Raw genomic sequence first — 27449 nt, 5'->3', positions numbered from 1 at the left:
ACGCAAAAAATAATTAAGCACACTGTAACACAAACTATGAACGTTTTCATCTTGGGTTCGGCAGGTGATACTAACTCTCATGGCCTCGTGCATTAAACAACAACTCGAATCGATGTACAATGACGCAATATGGTTTTTACGTGTAATAACATTGCTTAATTCGTTTACCTTGATACCTTTATCGTTATAGAAGCAGAAATTGATATATTATTTTGGATTTTCGTTCTTACGTTTAATCATTCTGCTAACCTTTATTCTTGAAATTGTATCTTCGGTAAGGTTACTTTTGAAGGTGGTTTACTGTTTATACTGATTTTACTGATTTGACCCTATTAATTGGTTCCTCGAATTGAAGTTACAGATTCAACAGTTTATGTTAATGGGAATTGTTAAGGCTAAGTACAAAAGTGGAGCTAATGTTCTATTCCCTTTTGGACATGAAGCGGTTACTGAAGAACAACTATGTCAGATCTACGTAAAAAACACCGAAGGGGCAGTTACTTCAAGGAATCAGGAAACGGAAGGGGTTGATGAATATGTTTTATGCGCAATTGAAACTCCTTGCTCTTTAAATTAAGATTTGGGGAGCCAGTGACCAATTTTAGGTAGCCATCTCAAAAGTCATGAAAATTCACACAGTAAATCCCCTAGGGACCTACTGAATATTAAAAGGCTGTGAAGGAGCCGAGGCTAGAGAATGACCCTCTGAAGTCGAAAGAGTTAAGGCTAAAAGGTGGAGATAAGAGAAACACAAAATAAAAGGAAAGTGATGTTTATCCGAGACTGATTACGTGCGTGGGTTGATAGAACACAAAAACATCCTGAGGGCGAGGACATATTAATAAGAAAACACACAAAAATAGTATTTACACGGTGGTAGAGGTAATGACGTACGATCGATCGAAGATGAATCAATAATTGATACCGCCCTCATTAATTAAACTGCAAATTCATGAAATAAAGTATCACGAAAATTTGAATTGAACTAGAGAATATGAACAACACCTTTTAAAAACTTCCTTCCTTCCGAATTCTTTGCTTTTGAAATCTATTATTTTAGTTAAACCTTTAGGAAGTAATTAGTCTTCATCAGTGACAACCCTGATGACCTAAAATGTAACATTTTTTGCCAAAAACTTTCTTTACGAGTTATTTACCCTGTTTTGTCTTTGTGCTTGTTACAGTTAACAAAAAACACAAACTTTTTATTAATTTAAAAGTTAAATTTTTATACAAGGAGGGATCTGTAAATTTTGTTAGGTTGCGATTGGTGTTGATGATAATCGGTTTGTGGATATACTTGTACGAAAAAGTTGAAAAAATTAACTTGTTTTTTACAAAAGGAATTTTTAATAAGAATCGCAGTAAAAACAGTACCTATCCTATTAAATTGTATAGGTACGTAATTCAGATACCTGACTTATTTTGTAATTTTTATCTCATTGCATTGCAATAATAGTTATTTTTTATTATACAAGACGATAACGGGATATTTTAACCATATAGTGAAAGATGTTAATTTACGAGTGACGCAGCCACGAGTGAATTAACTTTCACGAGATGGTTAGTTTCCCTCTATCGTCGTGTATAATACAAAACTTTATTTTATAGCAGAAGCCATACAAATCATTGTAAAGCTTCTGTAAATTTTGAATTTAATTTAGAGACGTCAAAAATAGCAAGCTTAGGTTCTGCCGTCTCGATCGTTTCCATAGAAACAGAATTGTCATTAGTTTATATCGTGCATTTGAAATAAGAATGACAGATCATATTAGAATGCACAGTCATCTGTTTCACTTTACCTACCCTTACGGTTAAGGTGATCACTTTATCTATCCTTACGGTTAAAGAACGGCTTAGCCTACTCATTCACATCTATTAAAATATAAATTTAACATATGCTATACAATAAATTAATTTAAGTAGGTACCTAATTACTTACGTCTCATAGATAAACCTTCCTACAGTATTTGTTGACTTTAATTTGCCCTTCTGGACATTTGGGATCAATAAGAACATTCATAGGTAATCCTTCGTGGTTGTTCTGCAGATAACTCTCGTTGCCATCATGACAACAGCCCCAATTGTACAACAAAATCAAGCATGCAATTACGAACATTAGGCAGGGCTTCATGTTGAATACTGACAATGCGTCTGTTATTGCGCAACTGTGACCTTGTTCATCATTTATCGGTCCGGTGAAAAGTTGCTAGTGAAGTTTTTTTATAAGGGAAGGGGAAATTTTTGAAAAAATTGAATCAATTGCGTACTCAGTAGTATTACTTACGGTTTAAGTCATGATTTTCAAACATCTTGCATTAACCTTACGCTCCCCCGGTTGACAGGCCGGATTGACAAGTGATTTGGGTGATGGTTCTCCTACTAGGTCACGCAATTGCTTAATGCGTTCGAGAATATCCTCATCATTTTCTTCACAGGAAGCCGAATTGTAAAGCAATATAAGGCAGGCCATAACAAAAAGTAGGAACAGTTTCATAGCGAATTCGAGAAGAAAATACTCATAAATTGAGCGCCGTCTGCACTGAATATAAACACAGGTCAAAAGTACAATGACGCTAGTGAATTTTTTGAAATTATTTTGAACTATGATTTTAATACATTTATATGCTGCGTAGAAGGGGGTTATATTTATCATTAAAAAAGAAAGACGTATTTGGTCATGTTTATCTGCACATTTGCCAATCAAGCCGAGTTCATTAAAAGGGGTCCAGTACTTTTTGCAATGTCAAACATCAAGCAGCAGCAGGAAGTCAAAAACAGTTAAACAACCGATGTCTATTAACTTTTTTAAAATTTGTATCAGAAAGCTTGCCCCTTTTCAGAAGTACACCTCCATTTTCTCTTCGTTTTATGATTTTTGAGCTACGATAGCGTGAAAGCGGAAATTTTGACTGCGCTGCTTAATTTGAAGGTTGCAAAGTTGTGCAAAAAGATCCAACTGGTGCTTTATTTGTTTACAATTAATTAAGAATAAGCTGTCATCTGGCACTAAAATAAATTATCCTGTTAGGTCGATTTCTACAAATGCAAAAGATTTCTTTGGCTGGCACCTGTCTTTTGTTTGAAGCTCTTACAAATGCGTATAATTTAGGGTATGCTGCCATATCTGTTCCATTTTTAATCGCAGTATTGTCGGAGGTTTTGAATAAATGCACCAAAGCATAGAAGATTTAAATAACTTTGACATTTCCTTCATAAATTCCAGCATACTCGACCCATTTAGGACTTTGTAAGATGCTTTCTATCCACGAAAACAAGTGTACATATTCTTTATAATAGGCTTTACTGGATTTGAATTTTGCACCTACCAACTTTTCTTCTGCTTCTGCTTTTGCAACAAGCCACAGATAATATAGAGACACGAAGGTGGTTAATATTTGGGTTTTACACGTGTTTTGTGATGCAAGTAAATCAGCTTACGCTGCAGTAATATTTTTACGATATCCTGTCAGTGAAAATAAATTTGTTATTCAATTTGTGCAAGCGAAGACAAAAGTGTGTCCTCTCAAACCGGCATCAATACCTAGATTAGAGTTGATGGCTCGTTTGATTGGTGTTAGATTGGTTAAATATCAGTAAAAGCTATTTTTATTTGTGCAAAATAGAGTTAATGAGATTTTAAAAACTAGTTCACTTAGCAAATGGAATTATTATATTCCAAGTAGTAAAAACGCAGCGGATTTGCCTTCACGTGGATGCACTCCTGAAAAATTGTTAGAGATAATGTCGTTAAATTAAACACAAAACACAAAACCTTCCCTATACTAATTTCAGTTAATTAAATTAGTATGGGGAAGGTTTTGTGTTTAATTTAGCGACTTCATTCTACACAACCCCATTAAGAGTTTCATCACATCATGGATACATCTCATTCATCAAAATCAAGTTTGATGGACGATTAGACTCCGACAGTCTTCTTCTGATATGTTTTGCCTATGACCTTCGTTCCCGTCCTGAATTTCTTCACAGGAAACCGAATTGTAAAATAATAAGAGGCAGGTAATTACGAGTAGTAGAGGTGATTTCATGGGGAATTAGAAACACAATAGCTAGGTACTTTGCGGATTTGCGTTTCTGATGCAATAAATATCAAGAAAGGTCAGAAGTATCAATGACGCAAATGAATTTTTTGAAACTATTATTACAATTTTTATTTTGATATGTGTGAGTTATATTTGTTATTAAAAAACGGAGTTTTCACCTAGCAAGGTTACAATCATCCTGACCTATAGTAGATGAGAAGCGCAGTTTGCATTTTTTCACGTTCCATTCTTTGTTTTCTAAGAAGTGGCAAATTGAAGTGATATAGTTAGAAGCAAAGTTATTGATGAAATCAATTGATGATTGTAATCCAATAAATTCAAATTGAGGCAACGGTTGGGTAACCAGTATTTGGGAACTATTGTGGTTCTAATACAGCAACCTTTAAGTACCAAGCTAGGAATTTCTGTGGATAGTAAACCTAGAAAATTGCTGTCATAAATTGTCAAAGGTAACAATTCTAGTATCGAGTAATATGGACTTTGGATCTGTGCAGGAATTGAAAGTTTGCTATTCCAATCTTCTTATTAGATAGAAATTTCTTATGATACCTACAAAGGAACCTGTGCGCACTTCAGCTTCTTCGTATGTATAGGGAAAATATAACTGAAGCAGCAGACAACATACAATGGCATCCAAGGACTTATAATTATATAGTTCGAACTATTTCATAATTTATTGACAGACAGCCAGGGCCGGTGAAAGGCTATTTGGCGCCCTAGGCGAGATGTTCTCAGCGCGCCCTTCCGGAGGTTATTCCTAGGTACCAGTACCAGGCAAAAAATAGAAAGTGGCGTTCATAAATACTTTATTGTGTTTTCTTCAAATACATAATGACATAACGACATAACGTGTAGGCGGTGTAGGTATACAAAAACGCATATCCAAAGATATTAGGGTAGGGATATACACATAAAAAATCAAAAATTCATCTTCCTTGCCTTATTTCTCGCGAACTGCTGGACTATCTGTTCTAAATTTACATTCCATTCCTCCTTCGATTCAATTGAGATCATTGCCAAGTCCACGAGCCTATTCTGAGACATTGTTGACCGCAAAAATGTCTTTATCAGCTTTAGCTTGGAGAAACTGCGTTCTCCGCTCGCCACCGACACTGGAAGCGTCATTAAAAAGTACCGGGAAGTTTTTTGGAGCCGCCGACGCGCTGTCGCTGAAAGATGTTGCTTAATTTTGGCGCCCTCTGAAGCTTGGCGCCCCAGGCAGCCGCCTATGTTCGCCTTGTGGTTTAACCGGCCCTGCAGACAGCAATCGTTGATAGGGAATAGCTTCTTTCAGTATTGCATAACTGTTGATTTTTTTTGTTTTAATTTTAGTATACGCTTTATATAAGTATTGCTTATTTATGTAAGGTATGCTTAACTTTTATTCTTACCAGTAAACGCTAATATAGCCGTCTCTTACTCAGCCATTAATTTTCTTACTGGTTATACGGCCTAACGGCCTAACTGCTCTCTTAAGTATCTCGAAAGTTTTTACCTTACCTTACGAAAAATGACCACAGAGAAGAAAAAGATTTTAAAAAACTGGTAGAAAGTGTTTTAAGGCGCTCGTGAGCGTTTTTTCCGCCCCCGAGCATTTTTTTCTGCTCCCGAGCGCTTTTTCCGCTCACGAGCACTTTTCCCGAGCGCTCGCGATAAACCGCTCGATCACGTTTAGGAGTGCTCGGAACTCGCGAGCGACTTCGCTTTGGAAAACAGCTGGATGCTCGCGCGCATTTTTGAGCCAATTAGAGCGCTCGTCGATTTCTTTCAGTTACTGCGCTTGGTTTTAAAAACGTTACTGCAGCATTAATTTCTAAGGTAATTATAACATATTAGATATCATTGTAAAGGGAATTTCAAGCTCTTTAAGAATATTACAGAAAAAAGTAGGTAACCGTTCTATCTTCTATTTAACAAAATAGTAATTTGTTTTATGCTGCTCCTTTGTTTTTGTATCACTTGCTTTTTTGAATATGTAGCTTTATCAGAAATTGAAAGTAGAGTATTTTTGCTTCTTGCACTTTTTTGCTATCTCCAATAATAAAAGAAATATACGCTTGGACCAATCGCACTGTATGCAGGGTGAGTTTTTTCCTATGTTTAGTATGGAGATCTTGTACACCGTAAGAGATACAAAACCGCTTAAATAGGCAAAGACTTGCAGAATTTTATGTAGATTAAGTTTCCCTTTAGAGCATCTTCTAACTGTACAAATAACGAAGTTATGGTCAAAAAACCGAAAAATTTTCGAAAATGCGCTGCCGTTTAAGCTCAGCTTTCTAGTGCTAAGCAAATACTAAACATTGGAAAAAGTTCACTCTGTATAATATTTAAGCCAACAGAAGAGAATTTAAAATAATTTGAGGAAGACAGAGATTCTTATTTACGCCTCGAGTTACGCTTATACTCGTACTAAGATATTTCGTCGATTAAGCCTGTTACATTTTTTCTAACTCACGTTCCATACATTCATATAAAAAATGCTAATATCTGGCAATAGAAACGCCTCCTTTAGTTGTACCTTGCGCTAATGTTTTGTGCGATCAATGATGTATATCAATCCATGACTAAACTTTCCTCTAAAAATAATGCAAGAATGAAACTCATTCCACCATCAGAATCGTTCCCAGAAGTTCGGCTGTATGCGAAAGTCCATTACCATACAAATAAACGCCATCTACCTCTTTGGAAATAAAAATGTATCTTCTAACAGTTAACAAATATAATTGAACCCATACATAGGACCAATTAAATAATTTTACAGATCAAAGTTTTACTTTCGTAATGCTCATTTCTTAATGTAGTTAATGTTGGAAGATTTCCACTTCTACCTATTTACCTGCAACAACGAAAATTTTTCAGATAGTTCAATTGAATTTATGGGAATTGTAATTAATTTTACCTGAAACCGTCAAGAAAATCTAAATTTCAGGGCAATTTTGACAACAGAAAGTTGATCTTTACCTGACTAGTACTGTAATATTTTTATTTCATACTATCTAGTAATCGCCGCTTTCCCAGACCCATTTGAGTCTGGTAAATCGTATTTTACCAGACTGAAAACTTTTACCAGACTGGAAATGTTGCCTAGCAACATCAACTGACATCCATATAAACCTAATATATTAATGTGTCAAACTACTGTCAGATCAAACAAATCAAGTGATCGCCTTTGCTTTCATTTGAATGCGTACAACATTCTAATCAAAAATTGTATGGCATTTTAATAGAAAAAAGAGCAGTATGAAATAAAATGTTTTACATTATTTGTATGTTAAATCAGTTAACGTTACTCGTTTCGAAATTCCTGCCTCAGCTACGCTTCGGCAATAAACATCTCACTCGTTAACGTAAAACTTGATTTACCATACTCATATGTAAATAACTATGCCTGACTCCCATTACAGTCCTAGTACATGCAAAATAACAATTAGATCGGTCATTGAATAAGTTATTCAATCAACGATTGGATAATTATAATGCAGACTATGTGGATATTTTTAAATATTAATATACCTACACAAAGGATAATGGTTTTTTATTACTAACAATTAATGGAATATGTGTGGAAGTAATTATTCCTTTAGTTTTGCGCCAGTCATTACAAGGTTTGCACGCCTTTTCGTATCTTTTTCTTGACTTTGTGGAGAGCGAATATTGCACTACGGCAGCCGCAGCTTCGGCTACATTATAACAACGTCTTGCGTAGGTACTCTTCTTCACTGATACCTGCTTTTGAGCCTAGTTGGCTGTACAGTTGAAAAGTACAAAGCATAAAATGCAAACTGCATTAAAAATGACACTGACTGTTTTAATTATTTTGAAATCTCTATGGAAACAAGTGATTTTAGCATGCGTGATTAGGTATCAAAATTTCTACATATGAATAATTTAATTTGGAAAAGTTATCTACATGTTGCGGTTTCAGGTAAAATTTTATACATAATACGTCATGAAAGTGAGTCCACCTGACTTGGAGGCATTAAAGAGATACTCGGACGCTGCGCGTCCTCGTACTTTTCAATAAACCTCCGCGTCATGTAAACGGCCACTTTCATGACTTATTATGTAAATAACTATTTATATATCGATACGCGTAGGAGGTGTAATTTTGATTAACTATAATAGTATATTAAGATACAAGTGTATAATCAAGTCTTTAAAGCACGCGCAACGAGTTTAAGGGCACGACGCAAAGCGGAGTGCCTTTAACGTTGCAAGTGCTTTAAAGACCAATTATACACGTGTATCTTATAGTATTTTTTATTATACCTGCAGTATAATTTAAAAATAGGAAATACAATGAAATCATATTGACGTTATACTCGAATACATGTCTAATTAAGTGGGCTGGGTGTTCGTAATTTCACGATTGCCATGGAAATGTCACTTGACGTTTGCTTATAAAAATCATCGTCTTTGTGAATTAAACAATTTCCGTTGAAAAAGATAATACACCGTCCATTAAATCGATTGTTGTAAAATCTAAACACACGTTGGTAGGTGTAAAATCCAAATCCAGTAAACCCTATTATAAAGAATATGAAAAGTTGTTTCCATGGATGGAATAGGAAGTTACGAATAAAGTCTTAAATGCATCCATAATGCTGGCATATATGAAGGAAATGTCAAAGGTATTTAAATCTTCTATATTTTGGTGCATTCATTCAAAACTTTAAAGCAATGATGCGATTAAAAAGTGGAACAGATTTGGAAGCATGCCCTAAATTACGCGCGTTTGTGAAAGCTTCAACCAAAGGATAGGTACAAAAGCCAAAGAAATGTTCTGCATTTACAGAAAGCGACCTAAGAGGATTTTTTATTTCATCCAGATGACAGTTTCAAAAGTCATACTTGAAGTATCGTTACTTAGCAACTTTAAAGCACGTGTGTTTTAAAGGCCCTTTTTCGCACGCATTTGAGTGTTTAAAACGGAGATTGTGATTCAGGTATAATAAAAAATAAAGTGTCAGTGATATCTAAATGCAAATAGATAACAATCTCTCGGTCTTGATTACTATAATCATGTAACTTTGACCTGCATATGTAAAACTTTTATAAAGAAAATGGAAATTTGGCCCAAATTGAAATAATTAATCAATTAATAATTCAATCAATGACTAATTGTTTTATGATTTTCAATACAGCATACTTACGTTTCATGAAAAACCTTTCTACATCTTTTATTGGCTCTTTGTTCTCCCTTCAGCCCCAAGCAGCTTGGACGATTAGACTGCGAGCGTCTTCTTCTGATATGTTTTGCGTATGATCTTCGTTCCCGTCCCGAATTTCTTCACAGGAAACCGAATTGTAAAATATCAAGAGGCAGGCAATTACGATTAGTAGTGAAGGTTTCATGGTGAATTAGAAACGCAATACTTCCTTCGCGCCAATTGTGTTTCATATACAAAGAACATCAACAGAGGTCAGAAGTGTCAATGACGCAAATGGATTTTTTGAAACTATTTATTATAATTTTTATTTTGGTATATTTATACACGGCGTCTGTGAGAGTTATATTTATTACTAATAAACGGAGTTTTTCAGCTAGCAAGGTTACATTCATCCCGACCTATAATAGATGAGAAGCGCAGTTTACATTTTTGCACGTTCCATTTTTTATTTTTTAAGAAGTTTTAGGATACAGTACGATGGATGAAATCTATTGATGGCTATAATTCAATAAATTCAAATTGAGGCAAAGGTTGAGTAACTAGTATTTGGAAACTATTGATGGAATGCAACAACCTTTAAGTACCTAGGAATTCGTCTGGATGGTACCTAAACCTGGCAAATTGATGTAATAAATTGTCAACGGTAACATTTCTATTATAGTATGGAGTAATATGAACTTTGGATCTATTAGATCTATGCAGGAATTGAAAGTTTGCTTTTCCGATCTTCTTATTAGATACAAGTTTCTTATGATACCTAAGACACCAGCTATGCGCATTTCAGCTTCTTCGTATGCATAGGGAAAATCCACTGCAATATTTTTATGCAACTGAAGCAGCAGACAAGATACAATGTCATCCAAGAAATTACTATAATTAGTTCCAACTGTTTCATAATTTTTCGACAGACAGCAATCGTTGATCGAGGATAGTTTCTTTGAATTGCTTATTTACATAAGGTAGGTATACTAACTTTTACCAGAAAGTGCTAATATAACCGTCTGCTGTTCAGCAATTTTCTTACAGTTTACAAGGCCTAACGACAACTACACCTGTCCATTTTAACTCTCTTAAATACATAGAAAATTATTACCTCATCTTACGACAAGTCACCACGGAGAAGAAAAAGGTAAGCGTTAGCAAATTTATTTAAAAGCGTACATCGAAACGAAACGAACAATTCTACAAATCAAAAATTTTACTTTCGCAATGCTGCATTTATATTATGCTTGATGTTGGGCGGACCTCCATCCTCTTCTCATTTACCTGCAACAAACAAAATTATTGAAACAAATTTTCCTTTTACAGCGGTTCACACAACTACTAAAGCTGGATTTACATTTGGAGCTTACCCCCCAACTTTCGGCATACCCCACCAACCCTTTGGTACCCTTTAAAGCACTTTGCGCCAACCGCAGTTGCATCATTCTGAGATATTCCACTTATTCTGCGATTTCGCGCAAATTCGTTAGACTCCGATGCCGATACAAAACTTACGCACAACAGGTACGCGGTAAGCAAAATTGCTAACGTAAAGATCTTCATGTTGACCTGTTGGACGTAACAGCGAAACTATGCGCTGTTCGAAGTCAATCAATTATTTATGCATCTAATTAACGCGTGGGGTTCGCTAATATTATCGGTCTGATAAAACTTAGGTATAGAGAGCTTACCGTGCCCAACTTTTCTGCACCTTGAAAGTATTCTTTCATATCCTGGATTGCAATTGACTTTAATCAAGTTCTGGTCATCTTTATGAAGGACGTTCATTCGCTTACGTCTGTATACCACTACTGGGGCTCCTCCAATTACATACGCAATCATAGTGAATGCACAAACAAAAAAGAAGAGAAAATTGCGAAAGTGCATGTTTCGGAGTGGACAGTGCTACTATGTACTAAGAATAAAAAATTGGAAGTACCTACGCGAATTCTAAAGGAAGCCGCAAGGTATGATATTCTATCAACAAGGCGATCGCTAAATAAGAGGAAATGTATTTATCTTTCTAATTAAGTGTTTTTCTAAAAAATTTGTAGTTTTCGGGTTTAGTCGAATGTTGTTAGAGATACACCTCCTGCCCTTTGGTCTAGGGGTATTTTTCCTTTAATTACAATTCCCAAGTATAAATTACGCAGTTACAATACCTATTAATCCAACTAATTAACCTTACAACGGTAAAAAGGATGTGGATTCCATAACCTCCAGACTGAGATAAACGGCAAACAAACCGCAAAACAAACTTTTAAAAACTAATTGATTGAGGTATTGACCTTCTTATTTTAGCAATAAATGGTTGTTGTACGTACCCAAATGTTTTTCGACACTTTCCGTTAACTCTATCGAATCCTTTTTGGCAGTTTACTTTAATAACAGCAAATTTTTTTAGATGCACTTTCGCACCTGCTATTATATCAAGTGCTAATACATAGACAAGCAGAAGTAGGTAATAGGAAATCCGCATGTTGCAGGCTACAGTTGGCATTCAAGGGTTAAATTGTCTGCCGAAATTAAATCAACTAAACGTCACCGCAAACATTAATCTAAATACATGGTTAATTTGATATGAACCAACTTCATGTGAATTTTCTGATTTAATTTACACACTTCCGCGCACTTGTTTTGATCCATACATGATCTATATGCACGATTGTACTTATGTGTAAATTATCGTAGGTAAAAGAGAAAAAGTTGATGGATCAACACCGATAGATTACATCGTGACTTCTTTCATTGTGCCACGACCGCCCTTATCTTTCGGAGTATATGCAGTACATGCGCAATTTCATTCGTGGAATTTTATTTTGGAGGGCTACGTGAATCGTGAATGTTAATTGAACCACTAACTTTTTCAGACGTGAATGTAATTAGTGTATACCCTAGCTTTGGGCCCATACACATATCTTGTGAGCTTTTGGTTTAGGCAAAAATCAAAAGTCCTGTGGGGTAACACCGGCTGATACTAGTTTGTACCTATTTTGTGCGCTCTATACCAAAATAGGTATGTGCAAGAAGGCTGGAAAGTACCTATATCAAAAGATTATTCACAGGTGCTAGATGAACAACAATGGCTAATGGCAAACCATAATACTAAGTTGGTGGCATGATGATTTTCATTTTTTAGTCATTTGGAATTAACGAATTTAAAATAAAATATGTGTGCCAGATGCTTTTTAATTTTAATTAAAGAATTTGAGGATCATTTTTGAGGTATTCGAAATGCTAAATCACCTCCATTTAGTTTTTTATTATAGACCCAAGTACAATGAAAAGTTAATTCATTTAACCCCAGTTAACCAATTATAAAGCAAGGATTTGCTCCATAATGCTCCATCTGCATTGTTTTTCTTGGTTGTGAGATTGCTTATGAAATTAGGAAAACTATTTTTGTGGAAAATGTTTTACTGACTCATAAACTTTCGCGAGCATACCATACCCCGAAGTTTTGTCGCAATCGGATGAGCGGTTTAGACAGGCATAATCACACTGTGCACATTTTAAATCCTTTGAAAATCTGTGTGTTAAGAGATCTCGTTTCAGAAAATTTGTTGCTACATTACAATGTGTACACTTTAAATCTATTGAAGAGTTGCATATTTTTAAGCGGTAAGAGTTTCTCTTATTCAGCTTTATAAAAATTACTAACTACGGGTAAACATGTTTTTGAAATTAGTCTGGGATTTACATATCGTAGAAGTATCAAAATTTAGTGGATTGAATTGGTTTTCCAAATAAATGGCATGCTTGGTGGAAATTCAAGGAATAAATTAAAAGGACGAAGGAAAATGAAATTGATTGACGACTTGAAGGAGGCAGAAGAAGGATATGAAGGATTATGGAGGAAAGCAAAGGAGTCGGTTTTGATTTCCTTCTGGACAAGCGGGGTCGATAATCCCCTACAATCTGTGTATTGTTGTAATCGGAAATCAGTAAAGGTTGGAAGCTTTTGAAAGGTGGATATGGAGATGAGTCATGAACTCAAATGAATTGATGAGATAAGGATTGTAGAAGTATTAAGTAGAATTGGAAAGGAAAGATGTATGTTAAAGATCATAAAGCCAAAGAAAATAAACTAGATTGGATATGTATTAAGAAAGAACTGTTTGGTGTAGGAAGTAATCGAGGGAACTGCTCAGGGAGGAAGGAAACGATGAGGAGGAATGAGGAAATTAGTTAACGACCTGAATGGGGGAGGATATGAAGGAGTAAAGAGACAATCTTTAATAGTTCCCTTTTAATAACAGCCGAGAATAGTTAATAATTTAGTTTTGGCACGTCACTGTGAATGTGATTATAGGGTGATGTAGTCTGGTCCTTCAACTTCCGTCTTGATGAGTCGATTCTTAGATAATAGAAGGTGTTATATCATTATTCCAAGTGGCATGGTGGTGTAGAGCGGATGTAGAGTTTTATAAAGTAAACTATATCTCTGGAATTATTAATCCAATTTCATTAATCTTTTTTTTAATGAAAGCTCTGTACATGTGCTATAAATATTGTTATTAGTACTTTTTCGATAAAATCAACTGTTAATAAGTAATTTAAAAAAATGTTTTTTTTTAATTGTTTCCCGAATGTTCTTTACTGCCTGTATTAATACACAATGAATGGTAAAATTATGCGCATATTATGCAGAATATTAGTGAAAAATATGCACAGTTTTGATATATATGCACACGTATACAAAATTATATATGTTGCATAATTTCTAATAAAAAAGGAATTACGATAAACACTAGAAATAAGATGTTTCTCTAAGTTTTCTGCACGAAATGATTGTCTCCTGTCGCTAAGAATTAATTTATAAGCACTAAGCAGAGAAACTATACTCTACATCAACTAAAGTAATAGGTGCATTAGAAATGGACAAACTATTGGGAGCAATTTCCAAACCTTCCACAATATCACCCATCATCACCGTAGAGAAAGAGAAAGATAAAATAGTTTGGAAATGATGAAATTAAACATCAATTAAATCAATAAATCTTCCTTTCGGCTTTTGCAGTATGTTTCATTATCGCGTCCCTTATAAAAATCCGACAAAATGTATTAAAAATTGAAATTAAAATCGATTAAATCTAACAACAATTTAAATACATCTTAAAATATGCAATTCTATCATGTAAATGCAAAGGATATCAAAATATACAAGATACGCAAGAATAAATTCGGTTTAATAAATATTGCAAACCGAAGATACACAAAATCTCATAAGACAACCAAAAGTAATCGATTATTCACAGCTTTAGCTGATCAAACAATTGAATTAAAATTAAAATAATTACTAAATACAAAAATCATTGTAGTTACGTCTATAGATATATTGTAGCCATGATCAAATAACAAATGATGATGAAATTGGTATGTGCGGATTATGTTTCTAAACCTTCACTTCTCTACTTTAATTGAACTTGTATCTCAATTTGGACGTCACTGGGTTCGTTGTAATTACAGATGTAAAATTGGCTCTTTAATGGTGAAAAAACTCCCTTTAACGAGTACTGGGAAAACCTTAAAGAAGGCTTCAGATAAGCGACGATAAGTACGTCAAAATCACAGAGATGCCATTCCGGAAGCAGCAAAAATATGAAAGATAACCCTAAGTTTGGCTTCCATATCACCTCACGTAGAATTACCAAGCTGGCTCTTGACAACTACCATTACGTAATGCTAATAACTTAAAGTGTACAAGCGCATGCAAACTGCCAACTTGTGGATACGTCACTGAAGAAAAGGAAGAAGGAGCAAATTTTAGTGTATATGAAACTTTTGAAAGTAACGATGGGGTTAATTTAGTTTTCATTAAATGTTAAGAGTTAAAAAAAATTCCGTTCGTTTACTTTATGCATTAGTTACTAATTGTTGATTTTATCGGAAATGTAGTTATGACAATATTGTAGCACACACAAAAGCTTTCATTTAAGAAAATGATGAAGTCGGACCAATAGTTCTAAAGATAGGTATAGTGAAACTCAACATCCGCCATCTTGGATTGGCCGCCATTTCTATTAGCTACCATTTTGAGATGGCAATTATCGTTTTTTTACATCCTAATGCATGTATCTAACCGTGGTAAAAAGGAAAATTGGTACCCCCAAATTATACCATTTCCTTAAATTTAGCCAGTTGGCCCATAGACTAACCATACCGTTTCAATTTCAGTTTATTAATTCACGGTTTCAGATCGTAGAAAACCTCGGACAATCGTGCGAGCCTCATGGAAAGATATGATGTTAGAATTGCCAGTGATTTTGATCGATGACAGGAATATACAATCAATAATAGGTATCAGATTGACAAATTGTACATATTCACCATATGTAATAATACCTAATTAAGGGTATATTATTAATTTTAATTTGTAAAGTAAACTCAGTCTACTTTAATAAACGATCATTATGTTGCAATTAAAATTATAAGATGAATACCTGTTTTCCTGAATTTGACAAACTGAAATCTAATGGAACTGGCCAGTTTTATATAAATAATTAAACAGAAAAAGTCAGCATTGAAAGTGTGTGTTTTTATCTGTGATATGAGTAGGTATTCTAAAACAGTAAATATCGCAAGCCACGTAATATACACAACTCGCTTTAATGCATTGTACAGTAGAACATTCAACTTGCGCTTATACACACTTCGATCATTCATTGGGAATCTAGAGGGTGGGTCCAAAGGCGCGCATAATTACCAGATTTATACCTATCTTTATTCATAGCACAGCGATATTGAGATGAACAATAAACACAGTGGAAAGTTATTCTACTTTCCCCCGATTACTATTTACAAGGCCTAACGACAACTACTGCCCATTATAACTTTTAAACACATGGAAAATTATTACCTTCCCTTACGAAAAGTTACCAGAGAGAACAACAAACTAAAGCGTTAGCGATTTTATTTAAAAGCGTACATCGAAACCAAACGAACAATTCTACAAATCAATAATTTTACTTTCGCAATTTTCCATTTATACTATTCTTGATGTTGTCGGACCTCCATCCTCTTCTCATTTACCTGCAACAAACAAGATTATTTAAACAAATTTTCTCTTTTGCTTGGTTCATACTACTATACTAAAGCTGCATCTACAATAAATTGGTGCTTACCCTCCAATTTTCGGCATACCCCACCAACTTTTTGGTACCCTTTAAAGCATTTTGTGCCAACCGCATTTTGATCATTTTGGCGTAGCCCACTTATTGCTGATACAACATTTAAGCACAACAGGTAAACGGTAAGCAAAATTGCTAACGTAGATATCTTCATGTTAATCTGTTGAACGTAACAGGGAAACTATGCTCTGTTCGAAGTCAATCAAATATTTATGCAACTAATTAACGCGTGTGGTTCGCTATTATCGATCTGATAAAGGTAGGTACAGGAACCACCAGCTCAGAAGGTCAAAGATGATACATCCCCACTATTCATATTCTATTAATTGCACCTATTGGGGCGCCACTGAGCCACATTGGTTCCTCCTGCAAATACTCTTTCGTATCCTACATTACAATTTACCTTAATTATGTTATTTTATTGTCATGGTTTCGCTTCCATTACATACGCTATCATAGTGAAAGTGCCAATTCTAGAGGAAATCGTAAGGTTTCAGTATGATGCTCAAAACGAGTTATCTAAATAAGAGGAAATGTATTTATCTTTCTAATTAAATGTTTCTTAAAATCTTGTGCTTTTAATCGAATGTTATTAAATGCACCCCCTGCCCTTTGGTCAAATGACAGTTTGCCTTTAATTACAATTCCCCCCTATAAGTTACATAACTACAGAATTATTAACTAATTAACCTTAGAGCGGTAAAAAGGATGTGGATTGCATGACTTCCAGACTAAGATAAACGGCAAACAAACCACAAAGCAAACTTAAAAATTAATTGATTGGGGTATTGACCTCCTAATTTTAGCAATAAGATTGTAGTTTTGCAGTTATCAATTTACCGGACTTTTTTTGTCAAAAATTCCTATGGAAAGTGGTACTTTTTTTACGATTTTTACTGTGCGTTTCCATGGCTCAATTTTTGAGTGACAGTAAATCGCTAGTGTCAATAATATTATTCAATTATGGGTTATCTATATGCAAACAAATTTCGTTTACAACACGTGTTGAAAGTGTTTTTTTTTTCATGAATTTGCCTATTTCACTCGGGCAATTATCACTTTCAAAACTCGTGCAAATAAATTCAGTTTAGGAGATGTTCAACACTACGCAAGTTGAAAAAAACACCTGTCTTCTGCATTATTTTCATTAAAAAAATGAATATAATAACGAATATAAGGGTAGTAACTAATGTGGTATCCTTTTGTGTACATTCCTAGTATTCTTCCACAACGTAAGATTGCAGAAGACAATTTTTTAGGTATGGCAAAATGAAAACTTTTTTGCCCTTGGGCTACTCAAAACAATGTTTTAGTTTTTCTGTTATAAATTCGTATAGCATTTTCTTAAGAGAGTTGTGAACGTGTTTGAAATTGGGTTGAAAAGCCCTAGTCGCGTTGAAGACACCCAAAAGAAATTTGACCGTTAAGCAATAACATCCAGAAAGCATTGTGTGTAACATACGTGTACATTTTTCTGCATTTATTTTTCACCCTTTCTTGACCTTCTGGACAAGCGGGAATAATCAATCTATGCTGATGTATTACGTCTGGTCGCATTGTGTTGTCAAGGTCGCCACTAGTTGGAATTTCATCTTTGGCAATTGCTACTGAATGGCAATACAACAATAGGAAGGTAACCGTTACACAACAAATCACTCGGTGTTTACATTTTAAAGCTCTTATCGACATCTACACGCTATTAAAGATGAAATGGAAGCTGTCACGCTGAACCCGTTTGAGACATGAAAATTAAAAAAACTTTCATTTGAAATTATTTCAAATATTCTGATCTGAGGTTAATAAAAATTTGTTTATACAGGGTGTTTGTGTGCTACCGTCACCTTAAATTTTTTTAAATGACAACCTAGGTCAAAGTTTACTGCATTATTTTCTAATGTAATGTAATGATTAAGGTATACTTAGTAAGAAAGAAAAAGAACCTTCTGTGACGTATCACATGACTTATTTTAGAGGTCGCACTCACTTGCTGTATGAAAAAAAATTGTTTTAAGTCTCAGACGATGTGTAATAATTTCAAATGGAAGCGTTTTAATTTTCATGTCTATATCTTAAACGGTTTGAGCGTGAGAGCTTCCGTTCCATCTTTAACCTCGGCGCTATAGCCAAGAAATATGTGAAAATTTGTCAAATTGCCGTGGGCTCTATTTTTCGAAGGATCACGATGCCTTCTTGCCTAGCGTAAAATTTCAGATATTTTCAAATGTTCACAACTTTGGGATACACTATCTTGGGGTAGAAATTCTGGAAAGCTGTAAATTTTTTTTGGTGTGGTTCCAAAAACGACACATTCTCTGCTCTTGGATTATTTGAAAAAAAAATGTTTTTGTTCCTTCTATCATTAATTTGTATAGAACTTTCCTAAGAGAAAGTTGTGACTTCACCTTTGTCTGTATCCGGAAAATTCTGATGAAAATTACAAAAATTTCAAAGTAGCTGAAGGCCTACTCATTGAGGGCACCCGAAAGAAACTTAACTGCTAAATAATAAAGTTACGTCTATTAAGCATTTAAAACGTACAACTTACGTAAAAAATTTTCTGCATCTATTCTTGACCCTTTCTTGACCTTCTGGGCACGCGGGTTTAATCAAACTACCCAGACTTGGTAGCGTATCGTTGTCAGGATCGCTACTAGTTACGTTTTCATCTTCGGCAATTGCTACTGAATTGCAATAGAACAATAAGGTAACGGATACCAAACAAATCACCAGGAACGATTTCATTTTTAATACTTCTTGCTACGAAGCAAACTAATAACGGAGACATTCGCTTTCGTCGTTGCTCACCGCGAAATCAGGCCATGGTCTATTAAAATTTACAAGCGATACCGATTTCTACATTTGATCCGTGCACAAAAACTAGAAAATAACTCTCCAAGACTCGGAAAGTAACAATATTTTACATTATTAGCCAGGTAAGTGGGTTTTTACTGGCGATAGGAGACGATCCTAAGAAAGAAAATGGTTGTAGCAGGTCCAAAATTAGTGGTAGAGGGGACCAGAACAAGCACTTTTTCCTCGACTTTTTCTAACTAAGCTGTGGGCACAAATAGTTATTTGTACAACTAGTTTTGAAAGTGATACTTTTTCATGAATTTGCAGTTTGATTAATGAGGGCGAAGGTGCAATTCTTTACCAGACAAAAAAGATGATCCGAAGTTTATGAAATCTGTATTCTTTCTAAGTTCATAAACAAAAATGTTTAAACAACATTTCATCTCTAAATTGCAGTAGCTAGAGACATATGGTGTTCGATTAATTTCATCATTTATTTGCGTGTATAGGTCTCGAAGCAATTGTCACAGTTTGCAACATACATTTTAACCAAATTTATTTTATGAAACTGCATACACAGTATGTCAGTGGTGGTAATATTTTGACTAAGCAAGTTAAGTTACTTTTATGACAGTGATCATAAAGAATTAATTTGAATCCCATAAGTTTCTGTTAAGATAATTAACTTTTTTAGAAGCGCTGTAAATTTAATTAAAAAAAAAACTGTACAAAATGGTTAAGTACATTACAATAATAAAGTAATAAATCCACATCCACAGCCACGTACCTGTGCTGACGAAAACGCAGTAAAATGGATGTAAGATAATCCTATACGGCAGGGCCAACAAGACAATTGCGTGAATGTTTCACAAATAAAGAGAAAATGATTATGTTTACACAATGGACACCTAAAGATTTAATTTGTTATTCATTTCAAACTTTAATGGTTTGAATAAAATATCTCTGAAATAATATAAATTATCAAACCTTAAATTTATGTTGTCTCAAAAATTGTGTAATTTTTTCACAAATTAAAAATTCATTATATTTAGAGATCCACGGATACTACCCTGTTCAACGCTGCGCCATCTTGGAGTAGCAATTTTGAGAAAATTCTTACAAAATTGGAAAGAACACACCTGTAAACATACGTAAAGTCGTTAATTTTATACCCTTAGACGTGCCTCCAAGAGCGAAACACCACGGATCTTCGGTTTATTGATAAAAATGTTTGTTTGGTGACCTCGACCACCCATTTTTAGAAAAGAGAATTGAATGATAATAGCTATTTATACAGGGTGTTTTTTTGGGAGCTTTAGTTAAAAGTTTCTGAGAAAGTAAAACAGGTAGGTTTTTGAAAATTTGTACTTAGGAGTTACTCTGAAGGCCGAATCGATGTAAAATATTTTCAAAATGGCCGCACTTCCGGAAACACCGGAAATAGATAGTAACTTCGTTATTTTAAATGGCAACCCCTATTTTTTATTGCATTTTTGGATTCTACGTGAAATTTCACTTCTTTTGATACCCATATGTCGATATCTACCATTTATGGTTTTTAAGTTATTTTGACTTTAAGAAAAAAAATGGCGGATGCAGATGGTACCTTGATAATTGATTACTTGCAAACGGTTGTAGTCATGGCAACCTATTTTTATCAGTGCATAGAGAATGAATAGGGCTTTCTTTTAGTGCACTTAAAAAAAAGTTAAGTTGCGTACGACCGCCCCTATGGATATCCAAATTTATGAAACTTCAAAGACTAAAAACTCAGTTTTTTTAAGTAGAATGACCATGTTCTTACTATTCCATGAGATAGAGAATCGAAATGGGCATATTTTGACAATACATGTTCCTATAGCTATCTTTAACAGTTTCTGACTTATTCCCATTTTATTGAATTGACACTATTTTTTTAGGATTTTCTTTTTAGTAGTCGGCCATGATTCTATAACAATTGAATTTTAAACAAATCTAGTGACACTAATCCATCACCCACTGTTATAGGTTAACATAAGTATTTCAAAAATCGAAAAATGACTCGCAGTGGTTTCATCTATTTTGAAATTTAATTGTTATTTATGGTGAAATGGGCAGAATCGCGGCGCGTGCTTTCCGTACATTCATTCGAAAACTAGAACGAAATTGTATGAATTTTGGAAATTTTGTACCCCTAAAAAAAAACAAACCGTTGAAACACAAGTGATACAAAGCTCTACAAGAGAATATTTAAGAAAATTAATTGAATTGAAAATGCAAGATTAACAAAATAAATTCAATGCAAAATATAAAAAACTTCGTTGAAACATTTTTGGTATGGAATTGTTGCTAGAACAGATATCGCATTACCTCTCTTAATTTCCAGACTTATACGTTGTTTAAGAAATTCAGTTGAACGACTCTGTTTAGATTTTTCAAAAATTTTCTGTCCTATATCCTTAATAAATGATTTATTTATTAATGAATGATTTAGACTAGAACTAGAATCAGTGGTATTAAAGAATCCATTCCTTGATTTGTTTAAAATTCGATTGTTATAAAATCATGGCCAACTACTAAAAAGAAAATGCGAAAAAAAATGGCATCAATTCCTAAATCAATTCAATGAAATGGGAATAAATCAGAAACTGTTAAAGATAGCTATAGGAACATGTAATATCAAAATATGCCAATTTCGATTCTCTATCTCATGCAATATTAAGAACATGGTCATTCCATTTAAAAAAACTGAGTTTATAGACTTTGAAGTTTCTTAAATTTGGATCTCCATAGGTGCGGTTGTGCGCAACTTAACTTTTTTTTAAGTACACTAAAAGAAAGCCCTATTCATTCTCTATGCACTGATAAAAATGGGTTGCCATGACTATAACCTTTTTCAAGTAATCCATTATCAAGGTACCATCTGCATCCGCCATTTTTTTTCTTAAAGTCAAAATAACTTAAAAACCATAAATGGCAGATATCGACACATGGGTATCAAAAGAACTGAAATTTCACGTAGAATCCAAAAATGCAATAAAAAATAGGGGTTGCCATTTAAAATAACGAAGTTACTATCTACTTCCGATGTTTCCGGAAGTGCGGCCATTTTGAAAATATTTTACATCGATTCGGCCTTCAGAGTAACTCCTAAGTACAAATTTTCAAAAACCTACGTATTTTACTTTCCCAGAAACGTTTAACTAAAGCTCCCAAAAAAACACCCTGTATATCAAGTACATAAACTGTGTCTCTATGGACGAGTCGTTTATTTAGCCGAGCGAGTTTACGAGCGAGGCGTAAATAAAGATGGCGAGTCCATAAAGACGGTTTATGTACGCGGTATATACAAAGCTTTATGTACGATTGCAACAATTACTCTTTAAAGAAGAAAATTTAAGAAAATTTAATAATCGACATAAAATCCATTTACCATTGACACGAGATGTCAAATATTTCGAAACTTAGTATCTAGTATTTTATGAAATGTATGAAACGTTGAAAATGGTGATGGTATCAAAGGTTGCTGTTCTTGTTGCTAGGGTAACAACAGTTAAAAAGTAAAGTTAAAAATTTGTGCGTTTGTGAAAATTTTTGTAGTTGTGCAAAAATGGAAGAAATATCGCAAATTGCATCCGCAGCGAAGGAAACTCTTCTTCCCTGCAAATCGAGAACGGTATATGAAGAAGCTTACAATGCATACAAGAAATGGTGCGTAAAGAGAAACGTAAACAAAACCGTTGAAGATACAATTCTGGTTTACTTTACTACCGATCTCGCGTCGTATAAAGCATCAAGCTTATGGAGTAAATTCCATGCTACGCACTACGATTCATTTGAACGAAGGAGTAGATATTACCAAGTTTCCCAGTGTTATTCAGTTTCTTAAAAGAAAAGGAGCAGGATATACGCCAAAAAAATCACTGATTCTAACGGATGAAAATGTGGATTCCTTTTTATTAAGCGCTCAGGATCAACACCATTTGCTAAATAAGGTATGTCCGTATTTTTAGTAGCATAATTTTTGAAGATATGTTTTATGGTAATCTTTGGAGTGGCGGGTGCCTGTAGACGTCAGGAATTGGCTTTTTTGCAGACGACAAATGTTGAAGATCAGGAAAAACATTTTCTAGCCAAGATCATCGATACGAAAACCAAGAAAGATAGATCGTTTGTCATATTACCAGGAAAACACAATTTACTGCACATAATTAGAAAATACATAGCCATTCGTCCTAAAGTAACGTCACACAACAGATTTTTTATCAATTATCGGAATGGAAAGTGCACGGTTCAACCTGTAGGGGTTCACAAAGTTGGTGGTGTTCCCAGTGTGGTGGCTAAATTCTTGAATTTAACAAATGCTTCTTCCTACACGGGCCATTCTTTTCGAAGAACTTCTGCAAGTCTTCTGGCAAATGCAGGTGGAAGTATGACTGACATCATGCGCCATGGAGGATGGCGCTCGGCTAGTGTCGCGGAAGGCTACGTCGAAGAGTCGGAAATGACAAAAGTCAACGTAGCGACGAAAATCCTAGGTGGAGCGGGTCCTTCATCTCATCATAAAGAAATCGAAGAAAGACATCAAATGAGTGGACAACTCTTTATAAAGAACAATGTGGATTGCGTGATTAATATTAACAATTACTACTCGAATAAGCACTCCCCGAAGTAGGTGTTTCTTCAGGTGTTTCGCATTTATAGGTATTTATTTTGTTATGTATAAAATTTTGACAACCGACCACGTGACATTTGTTTATGGCCGCCGTCCATAAAGAGCCACTTTATGGCCGCAAAAAGATATTATAAAGTATTGATTATTATACAATCGGACTTTTCGAGAAATTCTATTGAAGAGTGTTCTAATGTGAACGTTCTCCGGCTTTAGCGTGAGCGAACAATAAGCTGTAGACCGCAGACAACACTCCAAAACAGAGCGTACGATAAAAAAAGTATTGTACCATTTAGGCACAAACTGATTTTGATTCAGAATCGGACATTTTAAAGAAAGAAACATCGACCAAGAGAGATTCATTTTGGCACATCTTACTTTACAGTAAGTACAGATTATTGACATCAATCTTAATGGTACTAGTGCCATGTTGTATTGATATTTAAGTTAATTACATAACCCGCAACTCTCATTGTTATTTGTTATCATACACTTTATCATATCTGCAATTTATTAACGCGTATTTCCGTAGATATCGTTTTACCACTTCCATCCAGATTGATTGATTACGCCATTTTACCTTTACGATAGAGGCGAAGGTTCTCAATAATAGCGCACTTCCTAGTCAGTTAGCTATCGTCTTTTCAACCCTAGCAGTACTTTTGGTAATACGTTCAAAAATAAAGAACAAAACTGTTAGTTACGGTCTTACGGAATGTACGCATACCTACCTTTTCTTCTACATTTTCCCAGAACCCGCACATACCCTTTCAGGCATGCATTCTTTACTATATTGGTATTTGTATTATGGACGAAGTTTGCCATTCGAACTCTTCTAACGAAACTTTCACTAGTTGAGAATTGTAGAGCAACTATTGCACAGAAAAGTAACAGTAAACACTTTGCTATGTACATACTCGACAGTAAATGGTGCTAATTAATTTAAAATAACTACGGATATGTAAGTGCAGATAAACTTTTTTTGCACAGTATGGAGGGAGGGAACGTATAATTCTAGGAATGTTATCCCTAAAATATGCGGACCACAATGGGTGTACTTGACCGCATGTTGCCTTGATTATAAAATGCATTTTAGTTTATCATAAGTATTTAATTAAGTAGTGAAGAAGCACTAGGTAAAAAGCCATTCCAAAAAATAGCAGTTTTTTTTTCAAAACTCAGCGTCCACCTGCAACAAACAAGGTATCACAAATACATACTTGCCAATTGAGAAATGCGAGCAAAGGACACCATCTGCCAAATTCTTGACAGAATAGCTTCCTAGCTCAAACCAGAAATTTTAAAAAAAAACTTTTTGACAGACATGTACACTGGCAACATTTTACCTAAATCCAAAATTTGAACCAAATCGGTCGGAAAAACTTTTTATTATTTAAAAATTGCTCACCAAATTTCTTTCTGCAACTTCCATTAACTCTATCATATCCTTTCTGGCAATCCACTCTAATAACTGCATTGTGTTTATTATCACTCGCATGGGGATTGGTATACTTATTGTCAACTTTTGGGGCGCTTTTTGGGGTGACTTTTGGGGCGGCTTTTGCAATGGTAATTGCAATCAGCGTTAGAAAGAACAGCACAAGTATGTGAAGTTTCATTTCTGTTTTCGGAGCCGATCTCGTTAGATGAATGACTATGGGAAACACACTGGAACACTTTTAATAATAAGTTTACGTAACGTGGGCATCATAATCGGTGTTTTAATTAGTAGCCGAAATCATTTATCACTGGGGAAATAGCAAGTAACAGGATTATGCTCTCCTGTCATGAAAAGATAACTGTGCTATTTCCTTACCTAACTTCCTGAACAAGGCGCGTGAAATGCTTTCCTCTCGATACCTAATTTACTTCTCTGGTTTACCATTAATTTTTTCTCTGGATCTGTAAGGTTGGTTCTTGTAACTCGATCTCATTGAAGCCATTCTTATCTTCTTATCTTGCACACTGCACTCACTGCAATGTACTCTTGTTTCGTTGGAGGACCTCGAACAGGCAAACAAATTGTGCTAGAAAATTTGTCGTCTATACAGTTTTTGCTTGGAACTGAGCACCTTGGGAGTTCAAATCTTCATGTAGAGTTCTGAAACCCCTCCTTTCCGAGATTCCCATTTCTTTAACGACAATCGCAATTTTTCCTCGGTCATGAATCAACACCAAATCTTCCACTTTCTTAATGATTTCGTCAGTTCGTGCTTGCAGACGTCTTCATCATGAATAGATTTCCTGTGCTATTTCAACTGCTTGCATCAACATTTTAGTAGAAAATAAGATCCGCTATTTTTTCCATGCACTGCCACCGTTCTTTCGTGGATTTTCTTCAGGTCACTGCCTTCTTTTGATAAAAATTTCATGACGATTCTTTGTTTAAGTTTCTAATCTCATACGTTTGCCTTTTTCAGCTTGAAAATAAAAATGACAAATGTTACGTGATTGCAACCTAACAGATATGGAGCTAAACATCCAACAATTTAACCTGACTGTGTTATACGCCAAAAATAAGAACTTTCGCCCGCGAAATTGTACTGTAATTGTTTATTTATACCCAAATCTCTGAAATTCGTGCCCACATACTAAATAAATGAGCTTCCTTCAAATTGTTCCCAAGATACCCATAAATTATGCTTCTGAGTCGCCTTTAAAGTAAAAATGCAAATTTCTGTAGAACCTAAAAGTTATAGAAAAAGTAGAGTTTTAAACTAAGCGCATTTCTACCTGCTACCGTTAAATTGCCAATTACTTTGGTCCTACAAAGGAATGTAGTAAGAGGCTTATAAAACGGTGAGCATCAACACCTATTATTCTAACACTATTGCAATTAGTAGCTAATGGTAGGATCTCCTAACTGATGCAAAAACGAATCCAGAAAAAGGGCCGTGTAATATCCTCAACATCTTGTCTTTCGAAAATAAATCTCTCTTCCAATAAATAAGATGCATTACTACTTTTTAATAGGTATAGATGTTTTAGGTTTACTCTTCATAAACAAAAAATAAAGCTGAACAATTCAAAATAAAAGATACCTTTTGCTATATCTAATCAAGGTAGGCCCATGCTTTTTAAAAATAATACAATGATAATAAGATACGTTCCTAAGCAATATGTAACAACTTTTCAAAAAGTGCATACAGGATGCTCAGAAAAACAAATTTCAATATTGAGAAATTAAAATTGTATAATGGAAACCATCTCTTTTGCCTTCACGGACAAATTATGCGTTTGTAATTACATCCATATATCTAAAATGGTCTTCGAATAAAAATCAAATATTCTTAAATAAAAAAAATTATTAACGAATTTGGTTAAATGAAAGAAAAATTGCATAATGAAAGGTTTAAAAAGGTAGCGTTTGGAAAGCCCGGAAAAATTTGTTGGATTTTGAAATATTTTGAAAAAATCGGATTTTTCTACTTTACGAATTATTTTTTTCTGGCGCTAGAGAAAAACCAATGTCACTTCTGCGACTTTTAATGCGCTTTAAGGTGAAGTTGTTAATTTTTCTATCCGACGGTTTGTCTTTGCGGAACCATCATCAACTTCATTTTTTTAAATAGGTCCCTGATATTCCGAAATCATATTCCTTAATCACTTTTACTCTGAATTCAATGCTGATTGTTTTACTACGTCCTTGATGTTC

At 34.5% G+C, this 27449-nt stretch overlaps 3 long non-coding RNA genes across 3 annotated transcripts; 1 reads left to right on the top strand and 2 right to left on the bottom strand.

Annotated features, from left to right (window-relative positions):
* Positions 1-6771: 6771 nt before the first annotated feature.
* LOC116169528 lies at positions 6772-9459 on the bottom strand. Its single transcript, XR_004144984.1, has 2 exons — positions 9221-9459; positions 6772-6903 (listed from the first exon to the last, which is right to left on the bottom strand). It is a non-coding gene; the product is annotated as an uncharacterized LOC116169528 (long non-coding RNA).
* A 108-nt stretch (positions 9460-9567) lies between these two features.
* On the top strand, positions 9568-13756 carry LOC116169526. The gene is made up of 4 exons (XR_004144982.1): positions 9568-9841; positions 9900-10197; positions 10251-12236; positions 12286-13756. It is a non-coding gene; the product is annotated as an uncharacterized LOC116169526 (long non-coding RNA).
* Positions 13757-16116: 2360 nt separating this feature from the next.
* Positions 16117-17806, bottom strand: LOC116169527. Its single transcript, XR_004144983.1, has 2 exons — positions 16345-17806; positions 16117-16252 (listed from the first exon to the last, which is right to left on the bottom strand). It is a non-coding gene; the product is annotated as an uncharacterized LOC116169527 (long non-coding RNA).
* Positions 17807-27449: the final 9643 nt, after the last annotated feature.

This window comes from Photinus pyralis, unplaced genomic scaffold, assembly GCF_008802855.1.
Source record: "Photinus pyralis isolate 1611_PpyrPB1 unplaced genomic scaffold, Ppyr1.3 Ppyr1.4_LG4, whole genome shotgun sequence".
Lineage (NCBI taxonomy): Eukaryota > Metazoa > Arthropoda > Insecta > Coleoptera > Lampyridae > Photinus > Photinus pyralis.
Note: the sequence above shows the minus strand (reverse complement) of the source record. Positions and strands in the feature narration are given on the sequence as shown.